This window comes from Thamnophis sirtalis, unplaced genomic scaffold, assembly GCF_051295495.1.
Source record: "Thamnophis sirtalis isolate CommonGarterSnake01/CBP01778 unplaced genomic scaffold, rThaSir2_p1.2 scaffold_5, whole genome shotgun sequence".
NCBI classification, from domain to species: Eukaryota; Metazoa; Chordata; class Lepidosauria; order Squamata; family Natricidae; genus Thamnophis; species Thamnophis sirtalis.
Genome location: NW_028261385.1, coordinates 93,786,549 through 93,809,415, shown reverse-complemented (window position 1 = coordinate 93,809,415; position 22,867 = coordinate 93,786,549). Strand labels below are relative to the sequence as shown.

General features: G+C 41.3%; 1 long non-coding RNA gene across 1 annotated transcript in view; it reads left to right on the top strand.

The window, feature by feature from the left end:
- Positions 1-1,273: 1,273 nt before the first annotated feature.
- Positions 1,274-22,867, top strand: part of LOC148045474 (uncharacterized) — a 97,629-nt gene continuing 76,035 nt past the window's right edge. The window contains exon 1 of the long non-coding RNA XR_015696749.1: positions 1,274-1,442. This is a non-coding gene — a long non-coding RNA (uncharacterized LOC148045474). The remainder of the gene's footprint in view (positions 1,443-22,867) is intronic.

Here is a 22,867-nt window from a genome sequence, read left to right as displayed (position 1 = left end):
CAGTCTTGAAATGTTAATTCTGAGACACTAAATTGTAGCTTCAGAATACTCATTAGAGCAAATTAACAGCAATCGTTCCAGTTGCCATTAACTGTGATAATTATTAATAAGACATTTGTGATGGGGCTTTTTACAAACTCAATAGTAAAAGTAGTAGCATACAGTAAATGGAATTTCCTTATACAGTGGTACCTTGGTACTCAACCACTTTGAAACTCAAATTTGATACTCAGTGCATTTGGACATGAAAATTTTGTCCCAATACTCATCATTTGTTGTGTACTCGATGTACAAGATAGAATCTGTTGGTGTCGGTTGCCTTGTGACTCACTATATTATTCCTTGTGGCAAAAATTTGTTTGATACTCAGCGTTTTTGGTACTCATCGTGTCCCCAGAACCAATTAAGGATGAGTACTGAGGTACCACTGTAAAATTAATTGTGCAAATATGACTTTCCACAATCTGTTCACTGATTTGTTTGGTTTCAGCATTCCAAGAACTGATGACTCAAATGGAAAATCACACTATTGTGATAGGCAATGCTCTTTTTCAAGTTGTGTTATTTCATTTGTCCCTGTAGGAGCTGAGGTGACCAGAAATTTTAGCCTGTCTAGAGCACCTCAGAATTGGGTTGAGTTGATTGGATATTCACAAACCAGAGTTCTGCTACTTCAGGATCTACTAATTCATGGGATAGTCCCTAGGAATATGGCCGTTCTATTTTTTTTTTTTTTTTACTCCTTATCATGGATGGTCTTGTCCTACCCGTTTTTCTAATGCCCTCCAAGACAAGCCTGCCCTTATGGAAAATCCAGGCAACTTGGACTGTACACTTTTCTTGAGAGAGAATAATGCAATAGATCCTCAGGCAAGTTTGTCCTTTTGTTTGATCAGAATATTCATTTATGTGGATGAAACAGGAGTAGGGAGGCCTTTAGCAAGAATATGATTGATAGATGACTCAGCGAGAAGGGGCTGGCACAAAGGTGAGATGGCAGAGTGTGAACAACTCACAGGGGACACCTTAATTTGCAGGTAGTAAGCAGATAGAGACTTGAATAACCTTTTTTCTTTCTTTCTGCTGAGCCTATGAAGAAAGTTGTGACTAAAGTGCCACTGGTGCCATGGCATATTGACAGAAAGCTATTTTTAATTTTATGGCAACTACTTATCTGCAATGATGGATAAGGCCATTGTTTTCTTCTGAGTCATCGGCATTGATATACATTGACAGAGCTACGTGACTGAAGGAGAAGAGAATCTCACTTTATCTTAATCTGTTTTAGGACTGTCTCTCCTTGATTGTATTTATCTATGTCTCTATCTCAGTGCCCAGCATGGATGGAAAAATCTGCCCAACGTTCCACTGATAGAGATCCTTCATGTGAAATGAGCTTTCCTTTGGCACCGTCTGGATTTCCTCCTTCTATATTGTATAAGGTTAGTCTATGAATAGCAACAGAAGCAAATAATTTATCTGCGATGTTCTGAGTAATGACCCCGCCCCTAATTATTCTTATTCCTGTGCCAGAGTTATGTAAGATACGTATGTGTGTGAATATATTCATATTCATATGGGAGGGACATTTTTGGGGATGAATTGCTGTGAGCATAGGGAGATCTATGGGAAATACCCTTAAATCTCATACTTAGCAAACAGTTTAATCATTTTTTCCCCATAGAGCTTTGTGCTTTCCTCCTTTGCTGAATGCAGAATCACTATATTACTATGCTGGCTATTGTTTTAACTAGGTAAAAAGTTAACCTCTCTGTATTAAATCTATGAGAAGAGAATACAGAGTACTGTAATATTTTTGCAGAGTTCTCCACCCTCAACCTCCTAGTGCAAGGGTGTCAAACTTGGTCATCACGTGACCTATTGTGACTCCCCCCCTTCGCTAAAACAGGGGCAGATGTGGCCAGCGCATCTGGCCCATGGGCTGCAAGTTTGACACCCTGTCCTAGGGTGATAGAACTGCGCATCCCAGAATCCTCAAGTTTGTGGGTATTGAAGTCCTAATACATTTGGAGCATACTACCCTATGGACAATTGCGATACTGGATCAGAAATGGCTATTCAACTTCAGTCCCATGAACTGTTCAAGGACAGGTATTTTATCTCTGTGTTTCTGGATGCAATTAGGTAATCTTAGATCTTAAATATGATGACTGTATGATCTCTCAGTGTGTCATATGTCTTATTTGAAATAAGCACCATTTGTTTTAAAATATATTAATCGTAGATTATTTTCTACCATATAACCAACCACTTTCTGATGATAAAATATTACTTTTAACCAATGCAGTTGACCATCTTTATCCAGGTGGGGCTTATTGTTCCAATGCTAGTCCAGAGATTTGATGCCAACTTGGTCCTTTCCTTCTGCTCAGAAATTAAGGTCAAGTTGCATTTTTAAAGCCCAGAAAAGGTTTTGGCCTCCTTATGTAAGGTCAACGAGAATCCAGACTAAACTTTCCTCAGTAGGTCCCAAGATTTGATTGTTTGGTAAATGGAGAAAAAATAAGGGGACAAACAGGAAATTCTCAAGAATTCTGTACATCCACAATTTTAATCTTTTTTTCTCAGAACAGTTATTTCATTCTGCTCATACTTTCCTTTTGGGAAAGGGACCTCATGGACACTTGCTTCAAGTCATTAATGCCCCAAAGCTTTCTTTGAGCCACGGTGGCACAGTGATTAGAGTGCAGTACTGCAGTATACTTCTGCTGATCACTGGCTGCCAGCAGTTTGGCAGATCGAATCTCACTGGGCTCAAGGTTGATTCAGCCTTCCGTCCTTCTGAGAGTCATAAAATGAGGAGATTTGTTGCGGGCAATATGCAGACTCTGAAAACCACTTAGAGAGGGCTGTAAAAGCACTGTAAATTGGTATGTAAGTCTAAGTGCTATTGCTATTTCTTTCTCTTCTCCCTCTTGCTCTCTGTCATTTCTTAATTCAAAGAAGTTATTTCTCCTTTCTTCCTCTGACATTACTAGCAGTGTTAATGAGTTCCCAAAGGCTTTTTTCCTCCTCCACTCCTTTTCCCGACACTATCAAAGCAGTAGCTACTTCCCTTTTTTAAACAAAAAAAAAAAAAAGGTTGCAAAACCACATTGTCCTGAGCAGTTGCCAAAAAAGCTGCTTTGTCTTGGCTCTTCTACCGAAAAAGGAGGGGCAGGATTCCCGGTTCTACTAATGCTTGTGTGTGTGTGTGTGTGTGTGTGTGCGCACGCACGCATGCACGAGCAGGGGGATGGATTCTGGGACCATTAGACCAGAAGCCTCACCCCCTGTGTCCTGTCTGGCATTCAGGTCTTGCTTTCCTTTGACAGAAAGAGACACAAGAGCTCCAATCCCAACATTGCTGGCTTACTTTGACATAGGGAAACCACCAGGAAAATAACGTAAATGGAAGCTTGAGATCATGGACAAATAGAAAGAGAGAAAGGATCAAAAGGGTCCTCAGGTCAGAGGAGATGGTGAGAAAAATTCAAATGCATCACACAGCAAGATCTCATCATCTTAACCCCAAAAGCAGAAGGACTTCCTACCGATCCAATAAATAATGATAAAATATATTCTCTTTCCTGAGGAAGCCTTGGTTTTCTTTTCCTTTTTTCAGTAAACTGAGCTTGTGAGAAACTTCTGAAGAAAGAAGGAAATAGAGAAATAAAAGGGCAGCGAGGGAAATGTCAGAAGAGTGTGCCCGAGTGTCAATCCAGATGGGACTCAGCATCAGAAAAGATTACTGTACATATTGCCTCCCCCCCCCCCATATCAATAGAAGAATGGAAGGAACATAGAAAGCCAGTTTGCTATGATAGCTAAGAGCTATCATAAGAATCTTAGTCATCCAGGTCATGGTTGTCCCAAAGGTGCTTTTTCTGGAGGCAACTGGACTTTCTTATTTTTTTTTTGAAGACGTTTCACTTCTCATCCAAGAAGCTTCTTCAGCTTCCATTCAGTTTCCATTCCCCACTATCCTGTCAGAGCTGAAGAAGCTTCTTGGATGAAAAGTGAAATGTCTTCAAAAGAAAAAAAACAAGGAAGCCCAGTTGCCTCCAGAAAAAGCACATTTAGGATATGGTAGCTAAGACACCAAGCTAGAAACCTGGTGATCATGAATTCAAGCCCCGTCTTCCAGTGTGGTGCCCTTGGGCCAGTCACTCTCTCTCAGCCCTAAAAAGAAGGCAATGGCAAGCCATTTTCAAATTCTTGCCAAGGCAACTGCAGAGACAGGTCTAGGCAATCAAATAAAATAATAAAATAAAATTTAAAATAAATAGGGTAGCTATTTTTTAGATTTTTGGCCTAAGAATGATGTAGATCAGTCTCTGGGGAGGTATCTGCTTTCAGAGGATGCCAGCAACATCAGGACTTTAAAATGTGATAGGAAGAGGCAGGGAGATTTCACAATGAACATTCTGGGATCATTTCTCCAGTCTGTCCATTATCTCAGAAAACCCAGATTGAGCTTCTGCAATTATGACTACCTATAAAGACATTTCAAAATCTTCAGCTGGCTGCTTTTCACAGCTGAACTGCAGAAGCCACAGGGAGCAGAAATTTCCGAAACTTCAAATGTTTTTATTGCCTGTCCATCTATTTTATTTTATTTCATTTCATTTATTATTTTATTATTTTATTTTACTATTTTATTTATTTATTTTATTTTTTAGTATATGTCAAATTGATAGCATTTTACTTTGGTTCTGGGATCTTGAGGCTATAAATATTCCCCCATGGACTTGCCCATAGAATAAGGCTGCTTTTAGAGACTCTTACCTAAGAACATCTGTCTCAGATTGGATGGGTGTCAGAAGAGCTGGAAAACTATCGTGGTACTTTTTTCCCCTGCTGTTTTTTCCCCCAATTCCAGGGCTTTTCTTCCTAGAGCTTTTTCAATATGCTGGTTTGAGCTGATTTCAGTGTGAAGTCTCTTTTCACCTGTGCTTTTTCACGTTTGTTCTATTAATATATGTGAATAAATGTTTATATATCAATTGTTCGGGAAATGACTGCACGCGAAACTTGCATTTACATTCTGTGTAAAAGCAAAAGAAAACAACAACCCCCAAACAAAATATGATTTCTTGCTAAAAACCATATGGAAACTATTAATGTGTCAAACATAATATCTAATAAAAGACTGAGGCATTGTTTTATGCATGGCACCCAAAGCTGAAGAAAATACAACAGATAAGAAAGTGTGTGTACAAAGCAGTAGCTTCTGAGCAGCCTGTCCTAATTTAGGACCTTTTAAATATTTCCGCTTTGAATTCCATCTACTTTCATCACTGCTGTATCACTGGAACTGATGGGAGAAATACTATTTGTCTAAACATCTGGAGAAAGCAGTTTGGATCAGGCCGGACTATGGTAACAATAGATCATCTGATTAAAGGAGAAAAAGTAAGCAGTTACATACAGTAATAAGTGTTTTATGAAATAATTACCAATTGCATTCTCCTTTATGACTTCCATTTGACTTGACACATCAAAACATGTCAAAGCATGTTAAGAAAGGCAGCTGATCGATGGAAAATAAAGCATGGCTGAGGGACACTGAGAACTTACATCGTGTGATGGAGAATGATACTATGGAGAAGGATATTAGGAATGAATCTCTCTTTCATCTTCAAACATTCAGAAGTGCCAAAGTCTGATATGAATTTTCTCTTCTCTGCGTTAATATTTGAAGATGGAAAGCCTTGTTGCCCTTTGAACTCATAAGTCAGAAACCATCTGCATAGCACATGTAAATCTGCATCTGTCCACATTCAGCTTTACTATTTAATTTGGAAGACAAATGGAAAGCACTTTTTTTTTTAAAGGGCTGTATGTGGGGTTGGCTCTCTAAAATGATGTCCTCATTAGAATTAAGTCTGCCAAAGCCTTCTCTTCTAGGAAGTGAAGCTGAGGGCCAACAATTTGCTTGCAACACTTTGGAACCAAATATCTGGGCCCAGATTTGCCATCTTCCTCCCTCCCCATCTTTTACTGATTATATGAGCATCATATTTTACTATCTGAAAAGCATTAGAGAATTAGTTTCTTGCTCCCAAGTCATCTTTCTGGAAAGGCCTTCCTTTTGGCTAATAATGTCAGTGTATTCTCAAAAACGAACTCTAGTTTTTGTTCCCACTACAATTCTCCCACACTTTCCAATGGGGTTACAGAATCTGTTTCTAATATACAGATAATTGATGATGTTGAACTTCATGTAATAAATTAATACATTAAAATGTAGATAGTAGGTTTCCTTGCCTCCTCCTCCTCCCCCCTTGCTGTTATATAGTGTTATTTCCCTTTCAATATTTTAAGTTTGTTCTCATGGCACATTAAGCCAACTTGACCGGACTGTGCAATTAGTGTATGGGATGGAGTTTATATGAACCCAAAACAATCAATTGGATAAGTTATCCCTAAGCAAATATTCGATGTGAACACTGCCTCTATTTCTTTTTTCTAGACATCTAGAAGCTATTAATACTAATTCCTCTGCATTACTACTCATGCATATTCATATCTTATGGCATTAACTTACAACAGTGGGAATATCTTTGAAACAGTAGGAGGAAAAATGCAATTCCTCTGATACCTCCTACCTCCTTTTCAACATTTAAGTGCAACATTGCGTAGGGAAGTTCTTTGCAAATTGAAAATGTCTTATTGCACACTGAAGCCTAATGTTCAACACCAATATATATATATATATATATATATATATATATATATATATGTATGTATGTATGTATGTATGTATGTATGTATGTATGTATGTATGGATGTATGTATGTATGTATCTATGTATGTATGTATGTATCTATGTATGTCACTGCTATGAAGCCACCATAACAGTTCTGTTTTACAGCTTGTACAGCTGAGTAGGCACATGTACTTCCTTTAAACTTTTTTTCAAATGCTTTATGACCTCTCTCTTCCTTTGTAATTATAGTATAAGGCTATACTTGCAACTTGTATCATGGGCTTCTGTTATAAACAGAAGTGATAAAGTCCATCTGTTTTCTTTTTCTTACATTCAACTATAACACCTTGCATCTGTGTCCAGTTCCTTGCTTGCATTACAAATATGGTAAGTATTGCATTATATCAATTATCTAAGATCACAAACAAGCAACCTCTCCAAATAGACGGCATACAGTTCCAGTCGATAACCTTGCTAATGACCTAATATACAATAAGTCAATACAACCTATTTTGGACACTGCAGTTCATCCATTCATTAGTCTGTTCCACTCTTTGATTAATGTAAATGGGTGAGGTATTATTAACATGCTGAAGATTTCCAATTCTACATTGGCCCCTTAGACTGAGCTCGAAGTGCTGTGGAGATCCTGAATCCTGGAGGTTGTGGTATCTGAATGAGCTGAAATTAAATTCACACAAGATGGAGTTCCTTTGGCTTGATTTGGCTTTTGAGGCTGGCTTTGCATTGGGCTACCTTCTGCCCCAAAGAGCAAGATCATGATTTTGGATCCCCCTGGACTTGGCCTCCTGCCTGAACAGCAGCTGGAACTATAGTCAAGGAGTGCTTGCATGGTTTACCCAGTTTTGGTTGGTATATCAGTTATGGGCTTATCTAAACAAGGGCCCGTACAACAATGACTCGTGATTAGTACCACACAGTTAGACTGCTGCATCATGCTTGACCTGGGCCTGTCCTGGAAAGTGATCCAGAAACTGCAATTGGTGAAAAATCTAGCAACCAAACTATTAAGAGGGAGACTCAATTTAATAAGCACCCATCCACTCACCCAGTCAAACCATCCAGCAAAAACCAGTGGTTTGCTCCCTATACTAACCATTGATAAACTCTCTAATCCAATTAATGTATAGTTATTGTATACTATTTCTATGTCAAATAGGTATTTATGATCATACTGTACTTTTCTCAAACAATTAGGATATATAATAGAAGATTTTTAAGCTAAGTTTACCTTTTAACTTAGTTTAGCTTTCTGCCAATATCTTGTATTGGCTGTACTGGAAATATAATTTTAAAATGAAAAAAAAATAGTAGGTGCTTAATGCTTCTATATAAATCAGTGGAACTCCAGATTAATCTAGTCTGATTGTCTCATGCTGGTAACACGCTGGTTTTTCGTTCAGTAAGAGACACAAATGGATTAAAATGACATCTCTGTTTTTACATATATTGGGACTTTTGAGAACACCTTTTCTACTTCTTACAAGTTTATAATGCATTTGAACATCCAGTTAGACTATTTCCACATTGCCTGTATTCAGTGTGATATTTGCAGCACTATAATCATGGGCACATGCAGACAATATGTGCCTCCATACTGGCCAATAGCTGAGTGTCTCTTGGGTCTACTACTGGCCAGGCTCTCTCATGTATTGAGTCATGAAATAACCAAAAAACAAAATAAAACAAAAACCCTCTGAATCCCTTCTCCAGAAAAAGAAGAAAAAAATGGCTTGCTGGCATCCCTTATCTCCCATAACTACATCTATCTCAATATGTTGATTTCCTCCCATTGTTCACCAGTAGAGAGACATAAGAATGTACAACATATACATTGCAGCTTTCAAAATCTCTACAGATTTTTCTGAGAGTTGCACACAACATCAAAGAGAACAGCATTACCACAGTCCAAGCCTTTCTGCATCGCTGTGATAAAGGATTCATTAAACTAGTGGACTGGGAGAGCTAACAGGATAACAGAGTTGGAAAGGATCTTGGAGGTCTTCTAGTCCAACTCCTTGTTTAAGAAGGAAATCCCGTACCATTTCAGACAAATGGTTGTCCAATCTCTTCTTAAAAACCTCCAGTGTTGGATCACCAACATGGAGGAGGTTGGAAAATCTCATCCTTCTGAGAGATTGTGAGAATAGTGCCTACTTCTTGAATGGATGTCTCTACAGGAAGGCTATGCATCATGTCAGCTGGGTGCTCTTTCACAAAGATGTTCTTCTAAAGATTGCCTTCTCACAAAAATGCCCAGCCCATGTGATGCATGGCCTTCCTACTCAGGCTGCCTTGCACTATACTGGAAGCATCTGCTCTTCCTACAAAATTGCACCCTCTGAGAGATTATGAGAAGGGTGCCCACTTCCAAACTGTTGTGAGGTAGTTCTGTAGGAAGGCTGTGCATCACACCAGCTGGGCACTCTTTTGTAAAGGCAATCTTCAAAAGAGGCAAGTAGAGCAAGGTGTGATAGGGCGGGGCGGGGGGAAAGATAGGTGGCAGTTGTAGCATCCCTACTGACAATCATTAGGGAGAGTAGATTGCCAAGTTTCCAAATTTTCATCAGACCTCCATGGTGGCATGGCAACAGTCATAATTTTTGGTATAGGACGCATATTCCTTCATTCAGCCCTGTCGTAATTTTGGTTGCTGAATGAATGGTCATTCACAGAATTTTAAAACTAAGAAACTTAGAAAAAAATTATAAAACATATATATATGAAAGAAATAGTGATACAGAGACAAAGAAAATATTCAAAGAATAGATTTGTGATATTTACAGCAGTTACTAGCATGATTATTACCATTTCTGCCCTTCCAAATTATATATTTTGGTTCCCTTCTTCCCATAAACAACCCATTTGAAACAGTACATTCATTTTTGACTATTTTCAGCAAAAAGTCCATAAAGTTTTTCCAATCTTTTATAAAAGTAATTATTGTCCTTTTCTTAACCGAGAAAGTCTATTTAACCATTTCAGTAAGTTATACCATCTTCACATTTCATTTTGGGTATTTTAAGCTATTAACATTTACAGAAGTTCATATCATGCAATAATGGGGAAAAATTAGAAATTAAGCCTGTAAATTGGAATATGAAGGCCAAATTTCCAAGAGGGTCAATTTAATGTATAACACTATGAAAATAGACATATAGCTTTGTTTCTATCCTTTGCTCAAGACACAAGAACTGTATTCTTCTGCAATTTTATTCTTCTTTCACATATAATTTTTAAAATTCTAATTATATCCATTTAAAAGAAAATATTTAAAGACGAAGGTTTCTGGTTCTCGATTCATCATCTTAGCTACTTTACTTTCATACAGAATTAGTGCCCTCTCACTCTTTATCGTTTCTGTTTCCTTGTGAACTAACTATGTGCATTCCTACATAGGAACAGCCTATATTTCCAATTAGGTAATGTGCTCAAACAAATTTTCTCATGTGTAATATGTAAAGCATATGAATACAAAGTGAAGGTTTGCAAAGAGATGTCCTTGCAAATGTGGAGATATAGTATCTGTTTAAGCTTTACGTGGATGCTTATGACTTTGGATTCTTCATAACCAGCAAAATCCTTCTCCTGGATCCGGTAGACTAAGTATGTCTCATTTGTAGGAATGAAGGAGCATCATTGTCTGGTACGTGGTGACTGCTAATTGCCAGCTTAATCCTTCCGCTGTGTCACAGCACAGCTGAAAGAGATGGTGTTGTGTTTAACTGGATTAATGACTGCACAATGACAAGCCTGCCTCCATGCTGTTCTACAATTAGAGCTCATTATATATTTGCAACCTGGCAGACCTTTAAAAATATAATTACAAGACACCAGTATTATCTGCATTCAATTTGAGACAGCAAGAAGAGAAAGATTACTGAGAGGAGGAACTGGCTCCAGGAAACTTAACCATACCATATTGTTCTTCTGCATAAAAAGATAGTCCTTCTGACCCACTAATGCCTCCCTTCTGACTGCCACTGTTTTAGGCATAACACAGAGGGGCAAAGTGGGTCTAGAGACTGAATAAGGCAGCCAGGATTTGATATGCAAGTGACAACACTTATCAGAACAATTGTTTACCGGGGATAAGCATGCCATGTACTTAGAATGAGTAATTTGAATTACACAAGGGAAAAAATTATAGTTCCATTTTATTGATAAGAATGTGCCACTCTTTACTGCATATACTGTAATACTGTAATACTGGATTCCTAAAAACTATAATGTTCATGAAATGGAGGGCTAGTTGTGATGATTGTCATTGTCCTCAGCTGCCATTATATGTTTGTTTATTATTGTTGTTGTTGTTGTTGCGTGATTAATCTTTGGTGAGATTCACAGCTTTTGGGGCTGGCTGGTAGCTCAACAGCTCGAGTCCTAACCAAGGATCTAGGAACTGTTAAGGTAACGTCAAAGGATATAAGCTGTTTCTAGGTTAGATGCCCACATTTGTTGTTGGGAGATGGGCAGCCAGATAAATGGCTTGGAATAAATGAATGAATGAATTAATCAACGAATGAATATTCCCGTTTACAAAATTATAAATACTACCAAAGGCATATGGCTCATTAGAACCAGAACAAGATCTCCAGCTAAGTAAGTAAGGTGTTCAGCGTTCTGGCCTTCAGGTGGAAATCTAGCATTTGAAAATGTCCTGGTCAGTTCAAGCAAAGGTTTTTTTTATGAAACAGCAAGAAAATCCTGGTGTGTCTTTGGGCACCTATCATTACATCTTTGCGAATGACTTTGCTTTCTTTAGAGATTGTTTGCTTGTTCCTTATTTTCTGCTGATCTTACCTACTTTATCTTATTTGTGTAAGTTGTTTCACTTCTTCAATCCTTTAACTTACTCATCATACTCTGATGCAACTTGAAGCCATACAATAATTTTAAACAAAAGTAGAATCTCCTACCCTAAAGGTAAGAGGGCAAAACTGAATGTTAGTTGGTTTTAATATCCATCCAGCCATCCATCCAATTTATATAACTGCTCATGTATCAATGGATCTGTTTTTTTTAGTAGGCAGCAAAGTCATTTCAAACTTGTAAACATTTTTTCTATATCTCACTTCTTCCGTGCATCCTTATTAGTTATTACTCTTGTCATATGGACAGTCCCCTAGTTACTTCAACAATTGTAGCAAGTTGCTATCTTAGCTATGTACAGGAGCAGCTCTTCTTTATTATCATGCCTTACAAATATTACTTCACCTTTGTTCACAAAATGACTTAATGCTCTTACCAAGCCTTTCTAGTCCTTCAGATATGTACTTTTGTTCAGTATGGTTCAGCATGGGAGAAGTTAGATAATCATTTAAACACTGTTAAGCCAGCAGCAAATAAAATAACATTCCTTGGGGCTTCCTCATTTGCTATGAAAAGCTATAAAAAAGAAGGCATAGAAGTAAGTTCCTTAATAATGTTCAGGATGTATCACTGAATTTCTGCTTTATGGAAAACACAAATTCTTGGTTACTACCACATAACCAAGTTCTGTCACATTGAGGGATGTGTCTAAAGAATCCAAAAAGCAAAATGGTGGAGTAACGGTATGTGAGAATGACCTGGGGTAACAAGATGAACAGCCATAGACTAGATGACCATCACACAAAAGATATCTCAAGCTACAGAAGAAGAGGTGGGATGGGAATGGTCCAGAAGAGTTGGATTGGATTGGATTGATTTTATTTATATGCCGCCCTTTTCCCCCGAAGGGGACTCAGGGCGGCTCACAACTCAAAACCAGGGAAAGGGGGGTTACAGACAAAGTTAAAAACACGACACGAAACAATACATGGTTTAAAACACACAGCAGTCATACCATTCGAGACGGGGGCAATGGTTCTTTAGCCCCAGGCCTGTTGGAACAGCCAGGTTTTAAGGGCTTTGCGGAAGGCCTGGAGGGTGGTGAAGGTTCGAATCTCCACGGGGAGTTCGTTCCAGAGGGTCGGAGCAGCCACAGAGAAGGCTCTCCTCCGGGTAGTCGCCAGTCGACACTGGCCGGTGGATGGAATTCGGAGGAGGCCTAATCTGTGGGATCTAATCGGTCTAGTGGAGGTAATTGGCAGCAGGCGGTCTCTCAAGTACCCAGGTCCAATACCATGAAGGGCTTTATAAGTGACGACTAGCGCCTTGAAGCGTATCCGGAGACCAATAGGCAGCCAGTGCAGCTCGCGGAGGATAGGTGTTACGTGGGTGAACTGAGGTGCACCCACGATCGCTCGCGCGGCTGCATTCTGGACAAGCTGAAGTCGCCGAATGCTCTTCAAAGGCTGCCCCATGTAGAGCACGTTGCAGTAGTCCAGTCTAGAGGTCACAAGGGCACAAGTGACTGTTGTGAGGGCCTCCCGGTTCAGGTAGGGACGCAACTGGTGCACCAGGCGAACCTGGGCAAATGCCCCCCTGGTCACAGCTGACAAGTGATGTTCAAAAGTCAGCTGTGGGTCCAGGAGGACTCCCAAATTGCGAACCCTGTCTGAGGGGCGTACTGTTTGACCCCCCAGCCTGAGAGATGGAACACTTGGCCAATTAGTAGGAGGGAAACACACCAGCCACTCGGTCTTATCTGGATTGAGAACAAGCTTGTTAACCCCCATCCAGTCCCTAACAGCCTCGAGGCCCTGGCACATCACGTCAACCGCTTCACTGAGTTGGCACAGGGCGGACAGATACAGTTGCGTATCATCCGCGTACTGATGGTATTTTATCCCGTGCCGTCGAATGATCTCACCCAGCGGCTTCATGTAGATATTAAACAGGAGGGGGGACAGGACCGAACCCTGCGGCACCCCATAAATCAAGGGCCTAGGGGTCGATCTCTGCCCTCCGACCAACACCGACTGCGACCTGTCCGAGAGGTAAGAGGAGAACCACCGTAGGACAGTGCCTCCCACCCCCACCTCCCGCAGTCGTCGCAGAAGGATACCATGGTCGATGGTATCGAAAGCCGCTGAGAGGTCAAGGAGCACTAGGACGGAGGCATAACCACCGTCCCTGGCTCTCCAGAGATCATCGATCAGTGCGACCAAAGCGGTTTCCATGCTGTAGCCCAGCCTAAATCTTGACTGGAAGGGATCTAGATAATCAGTTTCCTCCAAGGACCGCCGGAGCTGAAAGGCAACCACCTTCTCAACAACCTTCCCCACAAAGGGGAGGTTGGAGACTGGACGATAGTTGTTTAAGACGGCTGGATCCCGAGATGGCTTCTTCAGAAGGGGTCTCACCACTGCCGCCTTTAGAGCGGGGGGAAAGAACCCCTCCCGAAGGGAGGCAGTAACAACCGCTTGGATCCAGCCCCGTGTCACCTCCCTGCTGTTAGCGACCAGCCAGGAGGGGCACGGGTCCAGTACACATGTGGAGGCACTTACAGCTCCCATGGCCTTGTCCACGTCCTCAGGGGTAACAGCTTGAAAATCAACCCAGTGATGTCCAGCCAGATTCTCCCCTGGTGCCTCAGCTGGTTCTGCGCAATTGGAGTCCAGGTCCGTCCGAAGCCGAGCAACTTTATCCTCGAGGAATTGGATGTAATCCTCAGCTCTGCCTTGCAAAGGATCGCTCATATCCCTCCTATTTAGGAGGGAACGGGTTATCCTGAACAAGGCGGCTGGGCGCGACTCAGCGGAAGCAATCAGAGAGGCAATGTGTGTTCTTTTAGTCGTCCTAATAGCCCGAAGGTAGGATCTGATGCTGGATGTTAAAAGCGCTCGGTCTGACTCGGACTTACTGGATCTCCATCATTGCTCTAGGCGTCTCTTTCGGCGCTTCATCTCCCGGAGTTCCTCAGTAAACCAAGGGGCCCTCCTGGATCCACTGCCTCAGATCGGCCATAAAGGCGCAATCCGGTTAAGAGCCTCTGTCGCTGCTGAATTCCAGGCAGCAACCAGAGTCTCCGCTGGACTGCGGATGAGGGTATCAGGAATAACTCCAAGCTCCGTCTGAAAGCCCAAAGGGTCCATAAGTCGCCTGGGGTGGAACCACCTAATCGGTTCCTCCTCCCTACAGTGGGGGTTTGGTCTCCGAAAGTCAAGCCTCAGTAGGTAGTGGTCTGACCATGACAGGGGTAAGATCTCACTACCCCTCAAACCAAGATCACAGCTCCACTGCTCCGAGAGGAATACGAGGTCGAGCATGTGACCCGCCGAGTGAGTCGGGCCCCGAATTACTTGGGTCAAGCCCATGGCTGCATTGGAAGCCATGAACTCCTGCGCTCCATCAGAGTGTTCACCGAGCGAAGGCAAATTGAAATCCCCCAGAACCATGAGCCTGGGAAACTCAATTGCCAGCTCGGCTACTGACTCGAGGAGCAAGGGGAGGGCTGCTGCAATGCTGTTGGGAGGTAGGTACATTAACAGCAAGTCCACTTGACCCTTGAGGTCCAACTTCACCAGCAGGGACTCACACCCGACAAGCTCCGGAGCAGGGATCCTACGAGGTAGTAGAGACTCTCAGATAACAATAGCCACACCCCCACCCCTTTCCTGGGATCGCGGCTGATGAAGCACCTGAAAACCCTCTGGGCACATCTCTACGAGGGGGACTCCTCCCTCCGGGCCCAGACAGGTTTCAGTAATACATGCCAGGTCTGCCCTCTCGTCTAAAATTAGGTCCTGGACGAGGGGAGCCTTATGAACTACAGACCTGGCATTTAGCGACAGCAGCCTGAGACCAGGGTCCTGATTACTCGCGCCATCTGGCCTTGGAGTGGGACTCGTAGGGCCGGAAGGAGGGATCTCTGTAACGTAGCGAGCCCTCCTTCCCCGGTAATGGCCAGCCCTAAAGTCCCCGCCATATCTGCCCCTCCCTGTTAAGACCGTAATGCTCCAGCCCACTCCTCTGTCCGTAGTCCCTCCACCCACCCCTATATCCCCCGCGTTTCCCGACAGGTCCTTTGAATCAGTCATCCTCTCACACAAACACAGCCACTCGTCCATGCATTCCCCACATAAGTCAATTAAAACACAAAAAATACAACAATAATAAAGTTTAAAAAGTGGGTACAGTCATCAATCAGACATACCATTCACACCGCATTCCTAAAAATTTTCCCTGCTCCGGTAAGGCTAAAAAGGTCCCAAGAGTCTAAGGTGGTTGAGGGGAGCAGGAGGTCTTCCTATGCGCAATGGGCATCCCCGTTTGTCCAAAAACCAAGGCACTGTAATAGATGGAATTAAACAAGTGCTGTCCAAGATGGTATTGGTATTCCCAGGGCAGTTGTAGCTAGTAATAGTCAAAGCAGCTGGGGCTGAGATAGCACGTCCAGAGGCCCTGGGATTATGGTTAGGCAAAACTTGATGTTTAAAAGTACAGCTGGAAAAGGGCCAGATGACCAGCAAAGGAAATAGACAAAAGCTCCACAATATCGTTGACAGGCTGTAGGAGAAACTCTCCCAGTCCACCAAGGGGAGAAGTCCAAACAGACAGGGCTCAGGAGAGAACGAGGGCAGTGATAGTACAAAGGCTGAGCCACAGGGGGAGGGGAGGGGGAGGCGTCCAGGAGGGCCATGGCGGTGGCACTTGTAGTCAACCGCCCAATTCGCCCAGTCTCTACGGGCGCCCAGATTGTTTTCTCCCCCTCTGAAGCGGAGGCAGTCCAGGGAAGTCCCCGGGGGTTCAGCAAACTGGGCGGGTACCGTCGGAGGATGTTGCAGGCACCCAGGGATGGAAAGGAACGCTGCCATCATCTGCCCGCCGCCTGCAGCAGCAACAGCAAGCAGCGAAGGAGCCGCACCAGAGAGACGAGGGGGTGGGGGGGAGGCGGCCTGGGGAAACTGTAGCGCCGGCGGCAAGACCAGCCGCCCAGTCCCGACCACTCTGCCGTTGGAATACAGCCACCCCTTCCTCCAGGCGAGGCGCAAGCTGCCTCATGTAGCACACCGCCCAGCACAGTCCAAGTACAAGTCCCGAAACCAGGGTCTCACCGGCAGCGCTGCGCAGCTGAGAAAAACGCCTGCCGCTGCACAGCTGGGAAAGAACGCCCGCCGCTCGCCTGCTGTCTTCGACACCGCCGAGGCCAGAATAGAATCACAAAAACAGTCCAGGGGCCGTCCAGCAGCACCCCCTCACGTAGGCCGATGCCTCTTCGGCTTGCCCAATAGTTAATCTCCTGCCAGGACTCCTTTTCGCCGATCGCCGGGATCTCAATCCGCAGGTTATTCATTCTTTTTGTTCTTTGTAAGCCCAGCGTTTAGCTTGGGCAGCCATTTCCCGTCCTGCACATGCACAGAGTTCCTCCTAGTTTTCTGGAGGATAAAAGAAATGGAGGGGAGAAATATTTTCAAAATTGCAAGACTAATGTTAGCCCTTGTTATTGTAAGTTTATATTAATAGATTCATCCATAACACTCAAGAAGGAATTCCACCACATTTTATTTGCTGCATCATATATAGAATAGAATAGAATAGAAAAAGAGAATTGGAAGGGACCTGGGAGGACAATGATTATCCAGTCTCTTCTTAAAAACTCCCAATGTTGGAGAATTCACAACTTCTGGAGGCAAGTTGTTCTGCCAAGTAATTGTTCTAACTGTTAAGAAATTTCTCCTCACTTCTAAGTTGCTTCTCTACTTGATTAGTTTTCAACCATTGCTTTTTGACCTGCCCTCAGGTGCTTTGGAGAATAGCTTGATTCCCTCTTCTTTGTGGCAACCCCTGAGATATTGGAACACTGCTATCATGTCACCCCCTAGTCCTTCTTTTCATTAAACTCACGGTGTCCATGACTGCAGAGCTGTAAAAGTTTATATCTTTAAATCAAGATGTACAGCACTGAAGAATATCACATTTAAAGACAACTAACATGCATGAATCATTGCTACCACGGAGTAGAGTGCTGCTTGTTCCCAAGTAACGTAGGATCATTGCAACTGGAAGAATACAGTCTAAGATTGGCATAGCAAACCTTCCTGTGCTGCTTTCTCATGGCCTGTGCTGAAGCTTTCTCACTTCCTTTTTCTGTTTCCTCTGCTTTTGATTCAATTTGTGAAGGAATATTTTAAGCCTCAAAAAGCCACTGCTTTCCTTTCAATAAGTAGAAGAATAATGCCCTCATAGAAGTATAATTGTATCACTCGCACCCAAAAATAAAGTTTGTTTGCAGATGGTAAAATTGTGCAACACTGCTTTTGGGTGTTTGGTTTGAAAGTATAAAAGCACACAAAGTGTAAAATCTCCACTTTTTCAGCACTATTTAATCAGCTTCATAGGACTAGGCTGCTTTAAGATATGGGGACTTCAACTGCTAGAATTCCTCAGCATTCATGCTGGGAGTTGAGTCCTGAGCATTTGAATTCCACACATGTAAAGCCTGCTGAGATTGAGGGAGCTGTCTGCTGCTCTTGGGAACCTATCAAGGCTCTTCAAATTCACTGACAAGACATCGGCTGCTAAAACACCTGTATTGTAGGACCAGGTGTTTTGAAATGAGTTTTATAAAACACTTTTACAGAAAACAAAAACATTATAAGGTCAGCTCAGGACAAGATGGGGTAATGCAGTGGAAAGGAAGCCCTAAAACTTGCAACATCACCCCTCATGTAGCTAAGATTTGGCAAAGCAGCAGTTGCAGTGGTCTTAAACAGGCAGCTCTCAACTTATAACTTTTCTTTTAGGAGCAATATTTCAATTCATGAGAGTGAAATCCATACCTTGCAGATAACAAATCAATATTTCCATGGAGTGGCCTTATATACATACATTGTGAGGGTAGACAAAAAGTGAGGGCTTCAAAAAAAATGTGCCAAAATTCTAAAATAAAGCATCACTTATGACATCATACTTACAATACAATACAATACAATACAATACAATACAATACAATACAATACAATACCAGAGTTGGAAGGGACCTTGGAGGTCTTCTAGTCCAAGCCCTGCCTAGGCAGGAAACCCTTTACTGTTTCAGACAAATGGCTATCCAACATCTTCTTAAAGACTTCCAGTGTTGGGGCATTCACAACTTCTGGAGGCAAGCTGTCCCACTGATTAATTGTTCTAACTGTCAGGAAATTTCTCCGAAGTTCTAAGTTGCTTCTCTCCTTGATTAGTTTCCACCCATTGCTTCTTGTTCTACCCTCAGGTGCCTTGGAGAATAGTTTGACTCCCTCTTCTTTCTGGCAAACCCTGAGATATTGGAACACTGCTATCATGTCTCCCCTAGTCCTTATTTTCATTAAACTAGACATACCCAGTTCCTGCAACCGTTCTTCATATGTTTTAGTCTCCAATCCCCTAATCATCTTTGTTGCTCTTCTCTGCACTCTTTCTAGAGTCTCCACATCTTTTCTACATCGTGCTGACCAAACCTGAATGCAGTATTCCAAGTGTGGCCTTACCAAGGCATTATAAAGTGGTATTAACACTTCATGTGATCTTGATTCTATCCCTCTATTTATGCAGCCTAGAACTGTGTTGGCTTTTTTGGCAGCTGCTGCACACTGCTGGCTCATATTTAAATGGTTGTCTACTAGGACTCCAAGATCCCTTTCACAGTTACTACTGTTGAGCAAGGTACCACCTATACTGTACCTGTGCATTTCGTTTTTGTTGCCTAAATGTAGAACCTTCTCTTTTCACCATTGAATTTCATTTTATTAGAATGTTCAAGTTTGTCAAGATCCTTCTGTATCTTTAGCCTATCTTCTGGAGTGTTGGCTATTCCTGCCAGCTTGGTGTCATCTGCAAATTTAATGAGTTCCCCATTTATTCCCTCATCCAAATCATTGATGAAGATGTTGAAGAGTACTGGGCCTAAAACAGAGCCTTGGGGTATTCCACTGCATACTTCCCTCCATGAAGATGCAGTTCCATTGAGGACTACACATTGAGTGCGGTTGGTTAGCCAGTTACGAATCCATCTGGTGGTGATACTGTCTAACCCACATTCTTCTACTTTATCTAGTAGTAGGTTATGGTCTACCCTATCAAATGCCTACTGAACCTAGTAGTAGGTTATGGTCTACCTTATCAAATGCCTTACTGAAGTCCAAGTAAACTATATCGACCTCATTCCTTTGGTCCACTAATTTTGACACATTATCAAAAAACGCAATAAGGTTAGTCTGGCATGATCTATTTTTGACAAACCCATGTTGGCTTTTGGCTATTACTTTGTTTGCTTCTAGGTGTTCGCTAATTCATTGCTTGATTATCTTTTCCAGAATCTTTCCTACTTAGTTTTAATATTGTAACCATCCATATTTTCTGAAAGATATGGGAATGGACTGCAAAGAAAATTGCAATGGAATAACAAATTTGAGAAGCAACCTAGAACTAAGGAGAAATTTCCTCACAGTTAGAACAATTAATCAGTGAAACATCTTGCCTCCAGAAGTTGTGAGTGCTCCAACACTGGAGGTTTTTAAGAAGAGATTGAACAACCATTTGTCTGAAATGGTATAGGGCTTCCTGCCTAAACAGGGGATTGGATTAGAAGACCTCCAAGCACAAGATCCCTTCCAACTCTGTTATTCTACCATTAAAAAAGTGACTTCTGATCCCAACTGTGTTTGTAAGTTGAGGCCTATTAGACATTACAAAGAGGTTATTGCCTAGTAACAGAGGGAGTCAACAGTGATCCAAATTATATTACTATAGCTTTACTAACTTTTTTCCAATCTTGTGCCTAGAATTGCACAAAGTAGAATATATTGGCAGACTGATAGTATATAATGCTAATGATCTCCACCAATTTTACTGGCTCAAATATGGCATGGGTTACCTTTAATTAAAACAAAGACTATGGTTCATATAAAGTGGATTTTTTTTTGGGGGGGGGCATTATTGTTTGTCTGGAAATCATTGGTACACATACTAATTCTAATCAAATTGGGCAGATGCTTATGTGGCATCCCGATGAACAGGAAGTTAGCACAAATAGTGTATTGCTGTGTGAATTCAATGGAAAAAAATAATCCAAATACACAGGTCAGAGAATGTTGGCATTTTTGTAAAAAGAAGTGATCACTCAGGGCATTGGCACTTATTATATTTTGAATCCACTCCACTCAGGCATGTGACTTTCTAAGTAATAATGTACTCTAATTCAAAAGTTTGCCACCCTTTTCCAGCTAAATGTCCTCTGTGCTGGAATTATATTCCAAAAAGCAGTTGTAAACCAGGAAAAAATAAATCTAAATAAAAGGTTCCGGAAAGCATTTGCTTTGTTTCAGAAAGTGTGATTCAATGTTTGCAGAAGGCCTATTCATGGAATTAAAATCAGTAGAAAGATCAATTAAAGCTTCATACAACTTCATACCAAGTTGTAAACATGTGTATACTGTCGCATGACATAACAAAAGAAAACATTTTAATAATGTTATTCTACTGGTTAATTCGTTGTGGATTAATTAGTCCATTGCATAATGAATCTGGATAGATATTACAGGAAGACGAAAATATATTTATACTGACATCATCTGTTTTTTTTCTGAGGTAGGTTGAAAAGTTTGTTGATCAGCAAATGATCTTTTTGTATTAGCACTTACAAACATTAGAATGAGGAAAAGTGGGCAAGCTCATGAATTGTCCGATATATAGTTTTAAATGTTCTTGGTTTATGAAATGTGTAGGTGCTAAATTCTGATTTGTGATTTTGAAATGGTCATAATGTCAGGTTTCAAATTGTAAACCAGTGAAAATAATTAGGGAAATTGTAAGTATTGAATGTGATGTAAACTGGTACTCATGACTTCTAAGATGGTGCTTTTTAAAAAAAATGGTGGCCACTAAAGGCTGGCAAGTGGAGAAAGGATGAGATCGGGACCAGTTTTAGGTTAGACTGAGTAGACACTGGCCAGGGTGCCAAAGCTTAGGAGGTGCAAAGATCAGCCCTCCTTCTAAATTATTCTAAAAATAGAAATCTTTGCATTGTCAGGGAGCAATGCCATCATTCAATATGGCTGAAGGGGTGTCCGATACTCTCAAGCTGATAATGGAGGAGACCCTATGATTCTCTTTTGTTTCAGTGTTACTTTTGGTTTCTTCTGCCCCTAAATGCTCCTAAATGACTCTACTACCTGCTTCTTGGACTGATTGTGAGGCTCAAGTCTTGATTTGGGATCTACTTTAAATTTTATGCCCATTTACAGCATATTGATTGGACTGCTTATATATGGGTCCAGATTCTGTTTGGCTTTCATCTTAATTTTCCTTGTAAACTTCATATCCACATTGATATTCTATTTGTGCTACAGCTGAACCCCCACATTTCTGGGATTCTGTACTGTATTTTTCATGCTTACAGATAACTATGAAATTTACAATCGTTTTTCATCACCATCCAGAAGATTCCAAAGCAATACATAAAAGAGTGAATACAGCTTTCCTCATAACCATATAATAAAAACAATAAAAGCAAGATGTGACTATTGACTGAAACAAAAGGCAAGCCAGATACACCAAGGCCTAGAAAAAAATAAGGACAATCGTAAAGAAGAAACAAAGGTCTTTAAATACTTAGACATTATTTTCCTAAGTTCTTCTGGAGGAAATAAATAAATACTGTCATTGTTTGGTCCCACAAGATAATTAATTCCAATCCTGTTGTTTTGCTGGCAGTAGATGTGATAATTATGTCTCTGCTGCTATGAATATAAGACTAAAGTGATGAACTTCTTGCTTTACAGATTACAAATTTGTACTTTTCAAGAGTTAATATCTCTTAAAATTGTCCAGTCCAAGTTTTTAAGCTCCATACCCAGCACTCCTTTGTATGCATTAAACTCTTGCTGTGCTTGGAATTTTGGCTGGTTCCTTTCCTGTTAAGACTGCATTATCTTAGATTCTGGTCCAAACTGGTTTTTTGCCTGGAATTATATGCCTTGTTGACATTGTTGGATAGCTGTATGAAGAAAGGATTTCAATTTATATTGTAGTAGGTATGATCTCTCACCCTAATATCTGTTTTTTTCCCCTGAGGTCAGATGAGTTGTTCCAATTCCAATTTGGAATTGGAACAACTGATGTTCAAATGTTCCAAATTTTATCCCCCACTTTAGCCACACCTTTTTTTTGCCAAGAACCTGCAGTTCATTATTTTTGAGGAAAGCTAGCTACCCAACCAACTAACTTCAGCTATCTATCTAACCAACCAACCAACCAACATCTTGTATTTGTGGTGCTGCTTTCTTGCCT